The sequence below is a fragment of the Arvicanthis niloticus genome, chromosome 5, assembly GCF_011762505.2.
Source record: "Arvicanthis niloticus isolate mArvNil1 chromosome 5, mArvNil1.pat.X, whole genome shotgun sequence".
Taxonomy (NCBI): domain Eukaryota; kingdom Metazoa; phylum Chordata; class Mammalia; order Rodentia; family Muridae; genus Arvicanthis; species Arvicanthis niloticus.
In genome coordinates, this window is record NC_047662.1 from 75,746,895 (window position 1) to 75,764,534 (window position 17,640).

The following is a 17,640-nucleotide window of genomic DNA, read 5'->3' on the forward strand; positions in this document are numbered from 1 at the left end:
GCAACATAACATATTCTGGATTGCCAGAATTAGCAAATAAAGACATGGAAGGTCTAGTTGGATTCTATATAAAAAATAAATAACTTTCAGTGTAAATATGTCCTGTTAGATCTGTATTTTGGCAACCCTACCTGCAGCAGGGGAGGAAAGAAGTGCTAACTCTAGTAAAACTCATTAAGGTAAGAGATACACAATGGAGCCCCTGATAATCTGTTTGCAAGTATAATTGTGTAGTAAGCATCAGGATTAAAAACAGAGAGGTGTATAAATGTTCTACTCAGTTTTTAATTCAACTACCCACCCCCAAATATTTACTAAATACTATTAACCACATGCAATGGATGTACATGGAAAAAAAGATTAAGGAAAGAGCAAATCTATGCCAACCCTAGTACAACTAACATTCTCAAATAGGTGCATGTATTCACATTTTCACAGATGTTTACTGCTCTATGACCATTCTTGATTTAAATGAACTACACATGAGGGTTAAGTGCATAGGTCAGTGATAGAGTCCTATTCTAACAGCTGTAAGACATTAAGTTTAATCTTCATAATTATTACCAAAAACAACAAGAAGAGAAAAAAAATGAAAAGAAAATAGTTTATATGACCCACACTATTTTTTGATTCTTTGTCTCTTTCTCTGTTTCTGTCTCTCTCTAACATATAAATATATCCGTTATATTTTTGACTTATTGGATTTATTTCATGTGTTATTTGACCTGATTTAGTTTACATAATTTTAGACTATTTAAATGGTTCTATGAGGCAGAGCCTTGCTACATAGACCTGACTGGTCAGAAACCTACTATCCAGTTCCTGCTGTTCTTGTATTTGCACCAATCCTCTTACTTCTTTCCCCCAGGTACTGAGCCTACAGATGTGTACCACCACATTTGGCTTGACTGCAAAATTTTGCAATGTATTGAAAGTTAAGTTCCAAATGCATGTTATAAATAACTCCATATGGGCAACTTATTGTTTTTTTTTTTTTAACACAATCTTCAAGAACATATCATGATTACACAAATAAATATTTTGTCCAGTGGAAAAACATCTGAGAAAAGACAATGTTCCAGTAAAATAGTTAACGAACCACAGATGCTATCAAAATTATGTTGGTATTTTATAGCATAAATAAATCTATACCACAACCACCACTTCAAGGGTTGCTTTTTATGATGCTTTAGCATCTCCAACTTTACTCTTTAATGCTTATTTTGTTTAGAAAAAGTAAAGCCATACGTTTCCTCAATATAACAGATTTTTGTTACATTGCACAGTCACATTTATAATTCTCTAATTTTATTTTTAATTACAGTAGTATTTAGTGTGCTATTGTAAGAATTTTATCCACTGTATATTTATTTAGCAACAGCTGGGGAGAGCCATTATTAGCCTTAATAACCTTTGCCAAAAAGCACAAAATATGGATGACCCTTGCTGTGTTTTCAACTTTAATTAATCTGAAAATCTAATGTAAGATTTAACTGTTTTTCAAGAATCTGAGAGCAAAAAAAATATCTGAGAACTAAACACATAAATCATCATCAGAAGCATAGTTGCAAACATCAGTGTACGACAACATATCATTATTTATCAGTGCTAATTTAAAGTATAGTCTAATCTGTCAAGTATTTCTAAATCATCTTGCTCCTTGGAGCATTTAATCAGACATTGTTTGTAAACAACCAATGCCATCCCAAACAATGGTCAATGCTCCTATGAAGTTCAAATTCCAACAAACCTGAGAAAGGGTCTCTGTGTATAACAACTATCAACACTTAGGCAACAGCAAGGAATATCAGTCACTTTGGAAGGTAGAATGTGCTATTTGGTTTCCTAACTTCTTTCTAAACAAAAGACAGGTCAAATCTTTGAGCCTAAGGAAAGAGTACTAAACTTGGACTTACTTCAGTAGACAACAGATTTTATAATGTGATTTGACTTGTTCAAGAGGTTTCTGATTAGTTCTGTGGGCTTCTGAGAGACAGAGACAGCTCTACTGGCTGGTAGAAGAAACATGTATGTCAATCTTATCTTTTGAGAATAAAAGTCTTATCTTCAAATTAAACTCTTTCAAATTGTGAGTCAATACCTTTATTTTCTCCTAGGGTTGTAACTTCATCTCCTAGGAGTAAAGAGAAGAGCTGTTATATTTTCATGTATCAATAAACTCTATAGATATAAACTCTATAGACAGTAGGCATACAGTAAAATTCAAAATTTGAAAAACAGTTCTTTGCATATAAAATATAAGCAAAAAATCGCACCTACAAAGTCAAATCAATCTATTTCCTTCTTCCCCGAAATTTGCTATGATGTAGGCCACTTCTTGAATGCTCTAGATAAAATAATTCCTTCTTACTCACACAGTGGCTTAGAGAGATATGAGTATTAGTTTCCAATGGAAGAATTTGTCTTTTATAAATGTTAAATGTGAAAAAATGAAGAGTTAAAAATAAAAACTCATATCCTGGCTTTAGTACTGATTTTATAGGGAAAATCATCTTCTCAACTAGTCTATGCTCTCTTTTCTCTTTCTCTGTGAGTTAATGTATATGTTTGTGATTATTCTGTTCACCTCTGTAGGATTTTTGTTCCTAAATAAGAGAAAGAGTGCTGTCAAATTAAAGCACTCTGCATGGAACATATTAGAAAGATTAGATTATCCAGGACATAAAAAGCTAGAAAAACAAAACAAATATATTTAACAATGGACTCTTAGCTCCCCTAATTACTTATGTGCTGTAAAGACTTTCAAATAATATGTCCTTAAGTATAAATGAATATGGGATAAAATAATGATGCCCAGGTGTGAATCTGAGATCTGGTCAAAAAGCTGCATCCCCAAATGTATAATTGCCTCTATTACCATATTCTGTCTGACATGAGTGTGAGTCACAGAAAGTGAATAGACATGAATAGGAAACTCTTTCAAATCAGACAATAATGCACTAGAGACCAGGTACCTAAATAGCTACTTGAAATATAAAAGCAAGCTTCCACTTTATATAACACATTCCTGTTAGCCACATGTCCTACTCAGACTAAGCCACAAAAGCCTGGGCTAGGAAATTGTCACAAAAGAGTTCAGTGTTCTTAGAAATCTTCACATAAAGAATCTCTTTACTCCCCAAAAGTAACTGCACCCTACTCCAACATAACAGACTGTTGTGTGAAAGAACTCTACAGTAATCTGAAGGATTCATTATACACCCCCATTCATGTTCACAACCTGTTTTGCATACTCATTCCATAATTCACCTGAATGAAGGATGACTGGTGTTCCTACAGTTCAACCTGAGATTTGAAAAGCTCCTTGAAATAAAGAGTCTAATACCCACAACTTCAAGTTGTATTCTTTTGACATTTCCCATTTTTGTTACTAAAATTAAGCAATAAACTATTTTACTATTCCAAAATTCTGAAATCCAAAGATCTCAGAAAAAAATTTTTTTAATTAGTTTGGCAACAAAACCCAACTTTTCCTAGATTTCACTAAAAATGTATGTGTATTTTATGATGTGATACTGCCACCACGTTTTGTTACACATGTATGGTGTATGTTGAAAAGACCTCCTTGAGTAAACTTAGTTGAACTCCTCTGAAAACTCTTTTTATTAGGTCTTGGCCTTTGGCCTTTTATAGTACTTTCCATATCTCCAGGTATTCTTCAAAATCCTGCTGAGTTGCTTTAACAAGGACCCTTATCCTCTGAGTACATGACCACTCTGAGTATGCTGTCCAGTTCCTTATCCTTGCCCTGTTGCTAGCAAATCGCCCTCCATAGGGTCATGTCAAGTGAGGTTGCTCACAGTCCTCCACTGTTTAGGTGTTTGTTTTTAGTCACTATCATGACACTGATCCAAGTTCTTCATCATAAGTCCGACTTGCCTTCTGTGTTATAATAATTCCTAAATATAATCTATTTTTGTTACTTTATTTTCTGGTTCTCTTTTACTTGAATCATATTGAATTCCTTCTTTCTTTAAAATTCTAGGAAATCCAATATCAAACTAGCATAAGGAATGGGGAAAGAATTGCAATCCTGTTTATCTGTGCTTGTTGTATAACACATTGACTTAACTGTCCTCATGCGTAATCAACACTGACAATGTATGCCTTTTGAAGATGATTGATAGCATCATGGGATCTGTCTGCTGTAGTTTGTCATTAATGAACCATTTAGATCTAGTTGATCACACCATTATAAGGTACCACTAATGTGGTACCTAAGTGACCCCAATATTTGACATTTATACTCCAATATAAATAAGCATCTACTGTGGGAATATGAACATTAAATATTACTAAACACAAAACATTTAAGACCTCTGCATAGAGTGTGGGTCTAAAATCAAAATTTTAAAAATATTTACTTTAAATTTATCTCATAGATAATTTTATCATGAGGATGTATCACTTTTATAGTTAAAATAGTTTATTCTATGTTAAATTTAAAATTATTAAATGATTCTCTGCTTTTATATTTAATATTCTTTAATAATATAGGCATAGATATATTCAGCCAACATTCAGAAACTTTTCTCAGGCTAGTCTGTCTGATGTTAAAACCTTGATACCCATGGTTCCCAACTCATGCTCACACTTTCTTCTGTATAAAACTATATTCCTTCCTTCCCACAGATTATATAACAGATTCTGAAAAGTTACAGCTAGAAGACAGGTGCTCTTGTCCACGTGGTTCTAACACTGGGGTGGAATGGACAAGTGCTCTTCCGAGACTCCATAGTAATATGGGGGCTTAGATGGATAAGACAATGATAGACCTAGTATAATTTAGCCCAGATGAAATTTATCAATAGGTGTATGATCCTCCTCATTTCTTCACTGTAAGGAACAGCTAAGAATTATCCACATAGAGTAAGCAAAAATGTGCCAGCATGTGTCAGCTGATGACAAGTGTTGCCAAAACCCACAGAGCCTCTTTCCCTTTATGAATTTGTATTGCTCTAAGCAGAACTTGGCTCAACTTCTATCCCTGGACTAATCTTCTAACTATTTTTTATAGAACATACAAGAAGCATATTGCATTTTTGTTGAAATTTCTAGTATCTTTATGATTCATAGTATAATACTTTAGGTTACATGTCAAGTGTACAGATTTCCTAAGTTAAATTCCACTTAAATTATATACATGCAATTTCAATACTGAGGTTATTATTAGAAAATATACTATTAAGAACCAACCTGTAAGCCTCCAACATACTCATTAAAAACTCTCTCCCTTCTTCAATATCACCGCAGTCAACGTAACTACTTGCACTTCTGTGTTTTCAATCTTACTCCTTCAGTGAGTTTCACTAGGATGCTGCTTTGAGAACACTTGCCACTGTACATGCAGAGCTAATATGAGCTTCCTGTCAAGGAGAAGTTGGAAATTCAGTTAAAATTCTATTGAGCTATTATATAGTTTCTTCTCACTATAATTCTGTACATATACAAGAAAAATTTCAAGAAAGTATGTGAGTCACTACTGAAACACTGACTTTAAGCATGCCTTCACTATGAAACATTTCTAAATGGAGATTTTAGTCTGACTATTTTCCTGTCTGGCATTATCCTAACATTGATATCTGAATTAGTTTGACTTTTACCTCTGATGTTTTCTCACAAAATGAAAACCCATTAGAAGATGGAGAATCACAGACCCTAGAGGGCCTAACCTACTCATGATCAACAACTTGTTATACCAGGATGAATAGTTGAACCATAGAGGATAGAGAGATAGCTCAGCAGTTAAGAGCACTTGCTCTTCCAGAGAATCTTAGTTGTCCTCTGGAAGTTAAGTCCACAGTACCTACATCAGGTAGCTCACAGCTGTTTTAACAACTACTGTAGGAGATATGTGTGTGCCTCTAGTTTCCATAGGCATTTTCACTTGTTATGAATACAGCCACATACAAATACACACACCTGCATACAATTAAAATAATAAAAATAAGTTTAATAGAATAGCTGGATTCTCTGATAACTCTATGCTGCTTGGCTTTCCCCTTCACTTTAGCAACATTGCCATTCACCCAGATGTCTCATCCAGAAACAAACTGGTCATCTTTCAGATATTCTCGCTTCTAATATATACCACTGAACCACTGTACACTTTATTTAATTATGCCTCAAAAGTATCAAAAGTACCATACAAGTTCCCTCTCATTATTTCTGGTCAAAAATATCACTTCTGCAATAAGAATCTCCTAAAACAATCCAAGAGCTCTCCAAAATTTTTAAGTATGCATCATGATTATTTTAAAACAATTTAAAAAGTCATATGTTCTTGAAAGTAACTTTAAAAATCCATGAATATAAATAGGTTCTGTTTTCTTTTCCTATTCTTTATCTCTAAATCTCTCATCAACGGTTATAATATTTTATATGGTTACTCAAAGATCTTTCAAAGAAAACCAGAATGCAAATGAAAGCATTTTTATTTTATTTTTAGATTTACTTTATGTGTATGAATATTTTGCCTGTATGTGTATGATACCCATAGAGATTAGAAGAGAAGATCAAATTTCATGGAAAAGGAATCTAGGAGCTTAGAACTAAACCTGGGCCCTCTGAAAAACCTGTAAGTACTGTTAATTGTTGAGCCACTTCTCCAGTCCCCAGGTATTTTAATGATGTTGAGAATTAGAGAGAGCTAGGAAGAGATGGAATTCACATCAAACTTCCCTATCTCTCCTTTACACCAAAACTTTCCTACCTCTCTTTTCACTCTCCTTTGCCCAGAAACCTCTTCTGTTTTCCTGCTAGTGTGCTCTTTTGCCCTTTCTACAATTCCCTTTGTTCCTCTAGCTTGGTCTCCATCTAGTTTGATACTTTGCATAGGACTAACATTCTGTGTGTCTTTAGATGAATTAGGGAGACTGTCAAGTCTTTAATGACTGTACTGCACTGTTTGAAATCTTCATATTTCTCTGCTCTGATTGGTTTGCATCCTCATAGAGGTCCAGCAACCAACCCTCTTTAAAGTTTTCTTGAATATACATGTGTTAGGAGCCGCAATATAATCTGCCACCCCAAGTTGGTGCTAGCCTCGTGTCTTCTCCAGATGTAAACATTGATCTGCGCAGTTGCTAGGCTGAGAGGCGTGCCATAGTCACTGAATGTTGGGTGGTGAGCGAACAGCCAATCAGAAGTGAATACGTCACTCTAGACTGTACTTAAACCAGGCCCCTTCCACAGCTCATCCCCTTCCGCGCCTCTCCGCGTTTTCCCACGTGTGTGAGACAGATTAAAAGCCTCGTTTTGCAGTAACTACCCGATCTCTGCGTCTCGTGCTTTCTTTCCCACGGATGCAAGGCTCAGGGGGGCGCGTTAGATACATGTACTGTGTATTCTCTAAATCCTAGTTCCAGCATCCTATGAGTGTATTGAGAACCCTAGAGCAAGTTACATCTAATACTATGAAAGGGCATAACACTCTGATCTACTCCATCATAGTGCCTCTCATCACAGTTATCAAATTAACCTCAACAGAACTAAAATGCCACAGTGGCAGGAAGCTTCTCTCCATGGGTCACTTGTACTTCATCAGTGGTGAGCATTGCACGGACCACTGAGGACATCTCAAAAATATATAGAAGGAGTAACTGTATAAATTTTGAAGGTAATGTTTGACTAAACATAAATACTTCCCTTTTTTTCCTATTTTCCATAAGTTTCCAAAACTAAGTTTCAAATTCACTTAAAATCACCTTTCTTTGGCTTATAAAGAATTACACCAAGCTTCTATGTTCCAGTGTAGGTGAATTCAAGGGTGGGGAGGCAGGAGTGGGTAGGTGGCTGAGTGTGGAACACTCTAATAGAAGCAGGGGATGGGAGATGGGATAGGGGTGGGGTGGGGGGAACTGGGAAAAAAAATAACATTTAAAATATAAATAAAGAAAATATCCAATAAAATAAAATAAATAAAATAAAAAGAATTAGATCTCATGACAGGATTTTTCAAACTAAATTTGTTTTATGTTTAATTTCATTTTATTTTTCTTAACTACTGGATAATATTCTATTGTATAAATGTAACACATTTCCAACTTGTATTTCTCTGAGGACTAAGGACTTTGAACATTTTTTTTTTGTTAATTGTTTTCTGTACTTACATTTTAAATGTATTCCCCCCTCCATGAGGCTCCTGCCCTATTTCCCCTCCACTTCACCTCTAAGAGGGTGCTCCCTCACCCACCCACCCACCTACCAACCCAACCACTCCAACCTTACTTCCCTAGCATCTCCCTTTTCTGCAGCATCAAGCCTCCACAGGACCAAGTGCATCCTTTCCAGTGAGGCCATACAAAGCAGTCCTCTGCTACACATGAAGTGAGGTTCATGAACCAGCCCATGTATACTCTTTGGTCCCGACCTCGAGCTGTACTACAAAGCAATAGTGCTAAAAACTGCATGGTGTTGGTACAGAGACAAAGAGGTTGACCAATTGAATGAAATTGAAGACCCAAAAATAAATCGACACAAATATGGCCACATGTTCTTTGACAAAGAAGCCAAAAGCATACAGTGGAAAAAGAGAAAACATCTTCAATAAATGGTGCTGGTCTGACTGCCAGTCTGTATGTAGGAGAATGAAAATAGATCCATATTTATCACCTTGCACAAAGCTCAAGTACCAGTGGATCAAGGACCTCAACATAAATCAGATACACTAAATCTAATTGTAAAAAAGTGAGAAAGATCCTTGAACTCATTGGCACAGGGGAAAATTTTCTGAACAGAACACCAGTGGCTCAGGCTCTAAGTTCAACAATTGGTAAATGGTACCTCATGAAACTGAAAAGCTTCTGTAAGGCAAAAAGATACTGTCAATAGGACAAATCAACAACATACAAATTAGGATAAAAAAATATTTACTAACCCTACATCTGACAGAGGATTAATATCCAAAATATATAAAGAACTCAAGTTAACCTCCAAAATCCCAAATAACCCAATTAAAAAATGAGGTTCAAAGCTAAATAGAGAATTCACAACAGAATGGTCGAGAAGCATTTAAAGAAATGTTCTCTCTCTCCTCCAGTTTCTGCCCCACACATTGTCTCATATTTGCTCCTGTGAGTATTTTGTTACTTCTAAGAAGGTCCAAAGCACTCCCACTTTGGTCTTTCTTTTTCTTTGGCTTCATGTAGTCTGTGAGTTATATCTTGGGTATTGTGAGATTTGGGGCTAATATCCACTTATCAATGAGTGCATACCATGTGTGATCTTTTGTAATTGGGTTACCTCACTCAGAGTGATATTATCTAGTTCCATCCATTTGTCTACGAATTTCATGAATTCATTGTTTTTAATAGATGAGTAATACTCCATTGTGTAAATGTACCACATTTTCTGTATCTATTCCTCTGTTGAAGGACATCTGGGTTCTTTCCAGCTTCTTGCTATTATAAATAAGGCTGCTATGAACATAGTAGAGCATGTATCTTTGTTATATGTTGGAGCATCTTTTGGGTATATGCCCAGGGAGGGAAAATGGGGATAAGGAATGACATCTGTATTGTAAATAAACAAAATATCCAATTTAAAAAAATGTTCAAGGTTGGAGAGATGGCTCAATAGATAAGAGCATTGAATGGTCTTCCAGAAGTGCAGAGTTCAGTTTCCAGCAAACACATAGTGGTTCACAACCATCTATAATGGAATCTGATGCCCTCTCCTGGTGTGTCTTAATTGACAGCGTACTTACATAAAACATATAAATACATCTTTAAAAAATAAAAGAAAAAGAAAAAAATGTTCAAAGCCCTTAGTCATCAGAGAAATGTAAATCAAAACAACCCTGAAATTCTACCTCACACCAATCAGAATGGCTAAGATCAAAATCTCAAGTGACAGCATATTGTCGAGGATGTGGAGAACGAGGAACACTCTTTGAATGTTGGTAGTATTGCACACTGGTACAACCACTCTGGAAATCAGTCTCATGGTTCATAAGAAAATTGGAAATAGTTCTACCTGAAGACCCAGTGATATCATTCTTGGGCATATACCTAAAAGATGTCCCACCATTCCACAAGGACAGATGCTCCATTATGTTCATAGCAGCCTTATTTTCTTTAGCAGTTTAATCATTTAAGATTTTTTGGTATTTTTTTTTTTTTACATGCCAACCAAACTTTCCCCTCCCTCTTCCATATCCTCCATATCCCCAAACCACCACCATACAATCCTCCTCAGAAAAGGCAGGCCTCCCATGGTTATCAACCAATCATGGCATATCAAGTTGTAGTTTGCCTAGGCATCTCTCCTTGTATTAAGGACAGACAAGGCAAACCAGTATGAAAAAAAGTGGTCCCAAAACCAGGCAAAAGAGACAGATACAGTGCCTGCTTTCACTGTCAGGAGTCCCACAAGCAGACCAAGCTACACAACTATAACTAATATATGTACCAAGGAACTAGGTTAGACTCATGCAAGCTCCTTGGTTGTAGGCTCATATGAGCCCAGGCTAGCTAATTCTGTGGATTTTCTTGTGTGTATCAGCATTTAAGATTTTTAAATCAAGGTCTTTGAATCATTTTGAAGACTAGAAGATGTAAATTTAATTTCATTACTTCTGCAGAGTGGAATTCAGTTTTGCCAGCATAATTTGTTGACTATTTCTTGTTTATACATCTAAAGTATTTTTCAAAAATTAGGTATCCAAACCATTATATGGGTTTATTTCTGGGTCCTCTCTTTTATCAAATTGGTCTCCATCTGTTTTTATGCCATAACTATGCTGTTTGTCACTATTGCTCTCCAGTATAATTTGAGATCTCGAATTATGATATATATTGCAGTTTTCTTTTTGCTTAGAATTGTTTTATCTGAGTGTAGTTTTGTGGCTTCGTATAAATTTTTAGATGGCTTTGCTTGTACTATGAGGAATGTCCTTGGAGATCTGGTAAAAACTAGTTTTTTTCCCTAAATTTTGTTATTGGTATATATGAAAACTATTGATTTTTTATGTAGATTTTTGTATCCTTCAAATTTGCTGAAAATGTGTTTATAATAATTTTCTGGCAAAGTATGCAGGATACCTTAAATAAAGAATGACATCATCTGTGAATCAGGATGATTTTCCTTCTTTCCTATCTGTATCTTTCATACATACTTTTCTCTTGTCCTACTCTTAGTGAGTTCTTGAATTCATTTTGCAAGTATTTTGTTGAGAACTTTTTCATATATACTCAGCAAGAAAATTAGTCTAGAATTTCTTATAGCGTGTGTGTGTGTGTGTTTTCCATCTTTATCTGGTTTAGATATTAACATGATACTAAGGCCATGAAACAAATTTGATGTTTTTCTTTCATTTTGTCTTTGGAACAGTTTGAAAAGGTAAATACTAGATCATCTTGATAGAATTCAGCATCAAATTCATCAAGTCTTGAGATTTCTTTCTGGGATAATATGCAATATTTAACAGTAAATTCTTTTCAAGCAATGATGTGTCTTTTTAACATTGAAAAACAGCTATGCAACTTTGTGACATTTCCAAGGAAAAAGTGAACAAATACTACTCAACAAAGATAGAGTACCAAAGACAAACCAAAGAAACAATGCTACCAATGTCCACATTTTCAAAACAATACGCTTATTATTACTGCTTGCAGGATTATGGGATGAGAGGCTACTTACAGAAGCACAGACAATACAAAGGCAGCTGTATCCCTGAAAAACACACCCTAGCATAAACAATGACTCACAAAATCTGCATTCCCCTGTCTGTTTGATCAATATGCAAGCAACGCAGGTCAGTGAATTTCTTATTTGAAGTCCATACTACTTACAGAACTTTAAAGAGTGAGAGCCTTGTGTATTTTCTAAGTTTTAATGCCTTTCTGAGTCTTGTGAATAGTTTATTTCCTGAGATCTAAAGATCCTTTCCTCAAACTGAAAGTGTTCCAGAGGAAATTGCTGTGCAACACTCTACCACTTTCTCCATTTATTATTTCCTTCCCACTTCCTCTTCCATTATGTCACCTGTGTCTTTGCAGGGGATGCTGTAGATATTCACCTAAGCCTAAGCATGGAAGAACTGTGCTGTAGCAACAGTCACTTGTTCCCAGAATCATCAATGGTGGTTGTAAAATTTAGCCTATTAAAAAAAAATGAAGTTTTCCTCCATGACAGATTGTAAATAACAGATGGTCTTGGGTGTGAATACAAACATATAGAGGCTAGTATGGCAAAGACATTATAGGATAGTAGCAGTTTCTTCCCCACTAGGGCCCGTGACCTCCACAAACATAAATTTTCCAAGAATGTTACAGCCTGTGAGAGTGTCCATTTCTAACCATACAGGGTACCTTCTGAATTTAAACCAAACAATTATTTTAATGCGTTCACTTACAGTTTTATATGTGTCACTTTCTTCTTACCTAACCATAACATTTCCAATAGTTTCATATATTCCTTTTCACTATTTTTCTATCCCTGCCCCTTTAGATATACTTGTATACCTTTCAAATGTGTTTCCAAATCTGCAAGCTACTCAGAGATTGCCAATATGTCATATACATAAAATATCCTTTTTCCAGAGGATAGGAAAGATACCGAAGCAAGGTCCCAGGCCACCATCCCATGACAAGTATTGGAGCTGTGAGACAACCTTGGCAAGTCTGATGTCTCATCAGGCAACTGTCAGTTTGTCTCTAGAATCACCAGGTCCTACACAGCATGAAAAGATCCCACCTCTTTCATTGGTCACTCCATTATAACAGACGTGGTCCAGAAGCGTGGATTGGCAGCACTTCTTTATTCCTCTGTAATCCATGACCATTCTCCTTCTTCTCTCCTTCTTCATCCTGGAGTGTTTCCATGAGAGTCTGCGCATCTCCCCAACCCTGATTAATTCTCTGGGGATAGCAGAGCTGCTTACTTTTATTAGAACTAAGAGAAAATCACTGCCAGCTCCTTTGAGTGATGCTGTGCCTTCCAGTTTGTTGGCTATGCCTGCATCTGCCTGCTTGGTGCTGGCACTCTCAGCTGGCATGGCATTACAGACACAAGTGATATCTCTCTATAACAACTGGCTGTTGAGAAGTTTCCTAGCTCTAAAAACAATCTTTACCTTTAGCAAGGAGGTATACACAGCATTGTCAGAGAAGAAGCTGCCCACCCCTAAGTTTAACTTAATAGTTTTCATCTGCCTTTTTATTCCCATATCCATCCGCTGATATTCATTGCCTTTTATGCTCCCAGGAGCCCTTTTAGTTTCAATATTCACACAAACCAAATTTCACCATAAAAGACCAAATAAATCTGCAATTCAACATGGAGTTTCTAGTCATCTATCACAATCCTCACCTGCTGACACCCTCCCTCCTCCTGCCATTCAATTAGGAAAGTGATTGGGGATATTCCTACCACTGGAGATCCCTTTCCTCTGCAGTGGGGAATGCTACAGATATCACTTGTTCCCATGCTTTCTGGTTTTGGGGAGTTTGTTTGGTTTTGTTTTTCTCACAGTGAGCTGCTTGGTGAGGCCTGAGGCCTTCCAAAGGTTCACTAGCACCAAATTTGAGATCCATCAGTTTTTGATTTTTCTTTTCCATGTAGACTCTAGGTTTATGCAAACCTCTCCATGTTTGGCTTTGAGTTACTTGTGGTGGGGTTCCAGGGGTTGTCTGGCTTTCCTGTTCCCATTATTTTCCCTTGGTTTGGCATCTTACGCACCTAGTTAATCCTAGTTTAAATCACTTAGGTCTGATCACTCTGAGCCGGTCTCCAGGTCCTTGTTTAATTACTGAGCATCAGATGTCACCTACCTTGTGCCCATTATGTTTTTTGTTCAAGGCTTGTTTTTAATTGTACTGGCCTTAACTCTCTGGTGTCAATGGAAACTTCTACTGGTGAATAACAAAGTTTATCTGGTAGGTTGCTAAGCTAGACTATCAGAACATGAGTTCTATTGTACTGATTTGGGTTATATAGATGTTGTCATGATGGATGAGTACTATATTAAAATTTTTCAGACTAATCTCATCTGCATGTATGTTCTAAGCATCAAAGAAAAATGTTGTGACCACTTTTTATTGCATACCTGACTCATTTGGAATTCAAACAGTTCATGTTCATGAACTGCTCAAGTACTCACTGGTTATCATAGTTTCTTTTATGGTACCACTGTTAAGGCTCCTGTCTCCATGCTGAATCTTGGATTTTTCTCCTTTTCTATTGGAGAAGTATTTTCTATCATTTCTACTATATTCTCTCTAGGTCTTCCCCTAGTTTGGGGATTTCAGTGAGGACTTTTGGCAAAGATACAACTTATATTTTATTTTCTTATCTACCCCTAGCCATAAGAAATAGAACCCAGTTCTATCACATTCTTGTTTATCCATTTTATTGACCAAATCACAAGCCAACGGAAAGGTGTTAGGACCCAGTCTTTACAAGTTGTAATCCCTTCAGGATGCAAATAGGTTTCTCTAGGATTCATCTCATTCACTATTTGACATCTCATTACACACAATAGCAGCCAAGCAATGTCTGAAGCAGCTTGCCAATACTCTTCTCCCTTACATGCTGCTCTTGAAAACTCCAGTATTTTTTCTAGACTTTCAATCATTGTTAATGCTCCTCTAAACTCATTTAATACACTCTACTCATCTTGTAGGAATGCCAGAACATATCACATAGAAGACATGGGCCACCTTAAAGTCACTCCATTCTCACACAGCACTCCTATTCTCCGATCAGCCACTTTCTGAAATCATACAAAACCATGACAATAAGGTATCACATGAGAAAAACTAGCTATATTAGAGTTCTCTCCCATAGAGTTCCTTCACATCTTCACACATCAGCCTTAATTGTATGGCTCAACATCCAGAGAAGAGGAAATGGAGATCAATCAGGTATAAGAGAGTTGGCTAGGACGAGCCAGGAGTGGGAACAGGAATCAGCAGTTGGGGAAGGGTAACATCTCCAGGACATGCCCCCTAAAATTTATTTGCAACAGATGGGGGAGAATCCAGGTCATCTAGGAGGGTGACTCTAGCCAGGACTCCTAGCAGTGGGGAATATAGAGCCTGAAGTAGCCACCTCCTATAACCAGACAGGACTCCCAGTGGAGGGATAAGGACCTCCCTCAAAACCTTTGACCCAAAATTGTTTTGCCTACATAATGTTCAGGGACAAAGATGGAGCAGAGACTGAGGGAATGGTCAACAAATGACTGACCCAATTTGAGATCCATCCCATAGGCAAGAACCAATAACTAACACTATTAATCATACTCTGTTTTGATTGTACACGGGAGCCTAGCATAACTGTCCTCTGAGAGACTTCACCCAGCAGCTGACACAACACAGATGTAAAGACCCAAAGCCAAACACTTAGATGGAGTTCTAGAGTCTTGTGTTAGGTGAATGACTGAGGGACTCTAAGAGAATGAGGACAAGGATGCCACAAGAAGATCAAGAGACTCAACTAATTTGAACCATTTGGGGCTCCCAGACTCTGAACCACCAACCAAAGAGCATACATAGGCTAGACCTAGGCCCTCCATAGATGTGTAGCAGAAAATATATCTTGGTCTTCATGTGGGTCTCTCAACAACTGAATAAGATGCTGTCCCTAACAGTGTTGCCTGCCTGAAGATCCTCTTCTCCTAACTGGGATGCCTCCCCTGGCCTCAGTGAAACAGGATGTCCCTAGACCTACAAAGATATAATGTGCCAAGGTAGATTAGTACCCAATGGGGGAAGCCCCCCTCAGGGGAGAAGGGGAGAGGGGAGGAAAGACAGACTATGTGAGGGATAACTGGAAGAAGGGGAGCTATGATCCAGATATAAAATGAATAAATAAATTAATTAATGGAAAAATCTATTTCTAATAAAAATAAAATAAATAAATATGAATCAATAGTAATCTTTTTATATACCAATGACATAAAATATATACACATCAATATATTCACAGAAGTAGCTCTTTTAGATTTAAAAATCACAAATTGACTCTAATATAAATGGGGTGATTTCAATGTCTCACTCTCACCAATACATAGGTCTTTAGACCAAAGCTTAACAGAGAATCTCTGAAATTAAATGGCCCCATAAGACAAGGACCTAAAAGATGTCTGTAGAACATTCACTAAAACACTATCACTTCTTTCTGAGATATCGGAGCTTACTCCAAACATTACTACACATGGCAATGCTCAAGAAATACAGAAAAATCAAAATAATACGCTGTATCTTATTTTATCCCAAACCCATTATTAAAAAAATAGAAATTACAGAAAATACACAAAATCATGGAAACTAAATAGCACTGTACTGAATGAAAATTGGACCAAGGCAGAATTCACAAAGGACATTATAAACTTGCTTGAAGTAAATGAATATAAAAACAGAATATACCAAAATCTATGGGACACATAGAAGAAAAGGCTATGACACCTATTGTCTACTAATTGGAGAGATCTCATAAATAACATAATAATATACTTGAAATCTTTAGAAAAAATGACAAACAACACCTTCTACAAAAGAAAAAAACGTAGACAGGAAGAAACACTCAAACTCAGGCCTAAAATCAATGAACTGTAAATGAAAATAAAAAAAATATGGATGAGTCAATAAAGTGAAAATTTGGCATTTAAAAAAAAAATCAAATAAGCAAAATAAGGAAAAGGGATCCCAATTAATAAAATTAGTGATGAAGAGCAAGACACTGAGGAAATTTAGAATCATAATTTAGTATTTTAAACATCTATATTTTACTAAACAGGAAAATCTAAAAGAAATGCATGTATATATAAAAATTATTTTTTATAATTTTTATATATTAGTGTATATAATATATAATTTAAATATATAATTTATACTATATATTGTATATATATATTAGTATATACATTACATATTATGTGTATTATATATTATATATGTTGTATAATATATATTACTTACCTAATTTAAACCAAAATGATATATATAATATAAATAGATTCACAAAATTCAGTGAGTTAGAAAGAGTAATTTAACATTTCCAAAGTAAAAGCAGTTCAAGTAAAATGGGTTAAGTGCAGAATTCTACCAACTCTTCAAAAAATATCTAGTGCCAATACTCCTCAAATTATTTCATAGATTTCCACACAAAATACCTGAAGAAACATGTTTAAATTCTTTTTACAAAGTCAGTATTACTCTGATACCAAAACCAGACATAGAAAATCATCGGCCAATGACTCTGATAATAGACCCAAAAATTTTAGATAAAATACTTCAAAATCAAATTCAACAATAACAGTTTATCAATAATGATACAATCAGAATCAGTTCAGAGTTTCAGGGATATTTCATCATATATAAATCAATAAAGATAATGTATTATAGTAATATAATAAAAGACAGAAACTATATGATCATCTAATTAGGCAAAGGAAAAACCCATGACAAAATCAAACATCTCTTCATAGTAAAATTCATGGGTAGACTTAGAAAAAAAATAAACATATCTCAGCATAATAAAATCATTTTACAAAAGCCCAGAGCCAACATAATCCTAAATGAAGAGATACTTAAAGCATTTACACTAAAAATAGGCACGAACTAAGAATATTCACTCTACCCATTTCTACTCAATATAGTTCTTGAAGGCTTACAT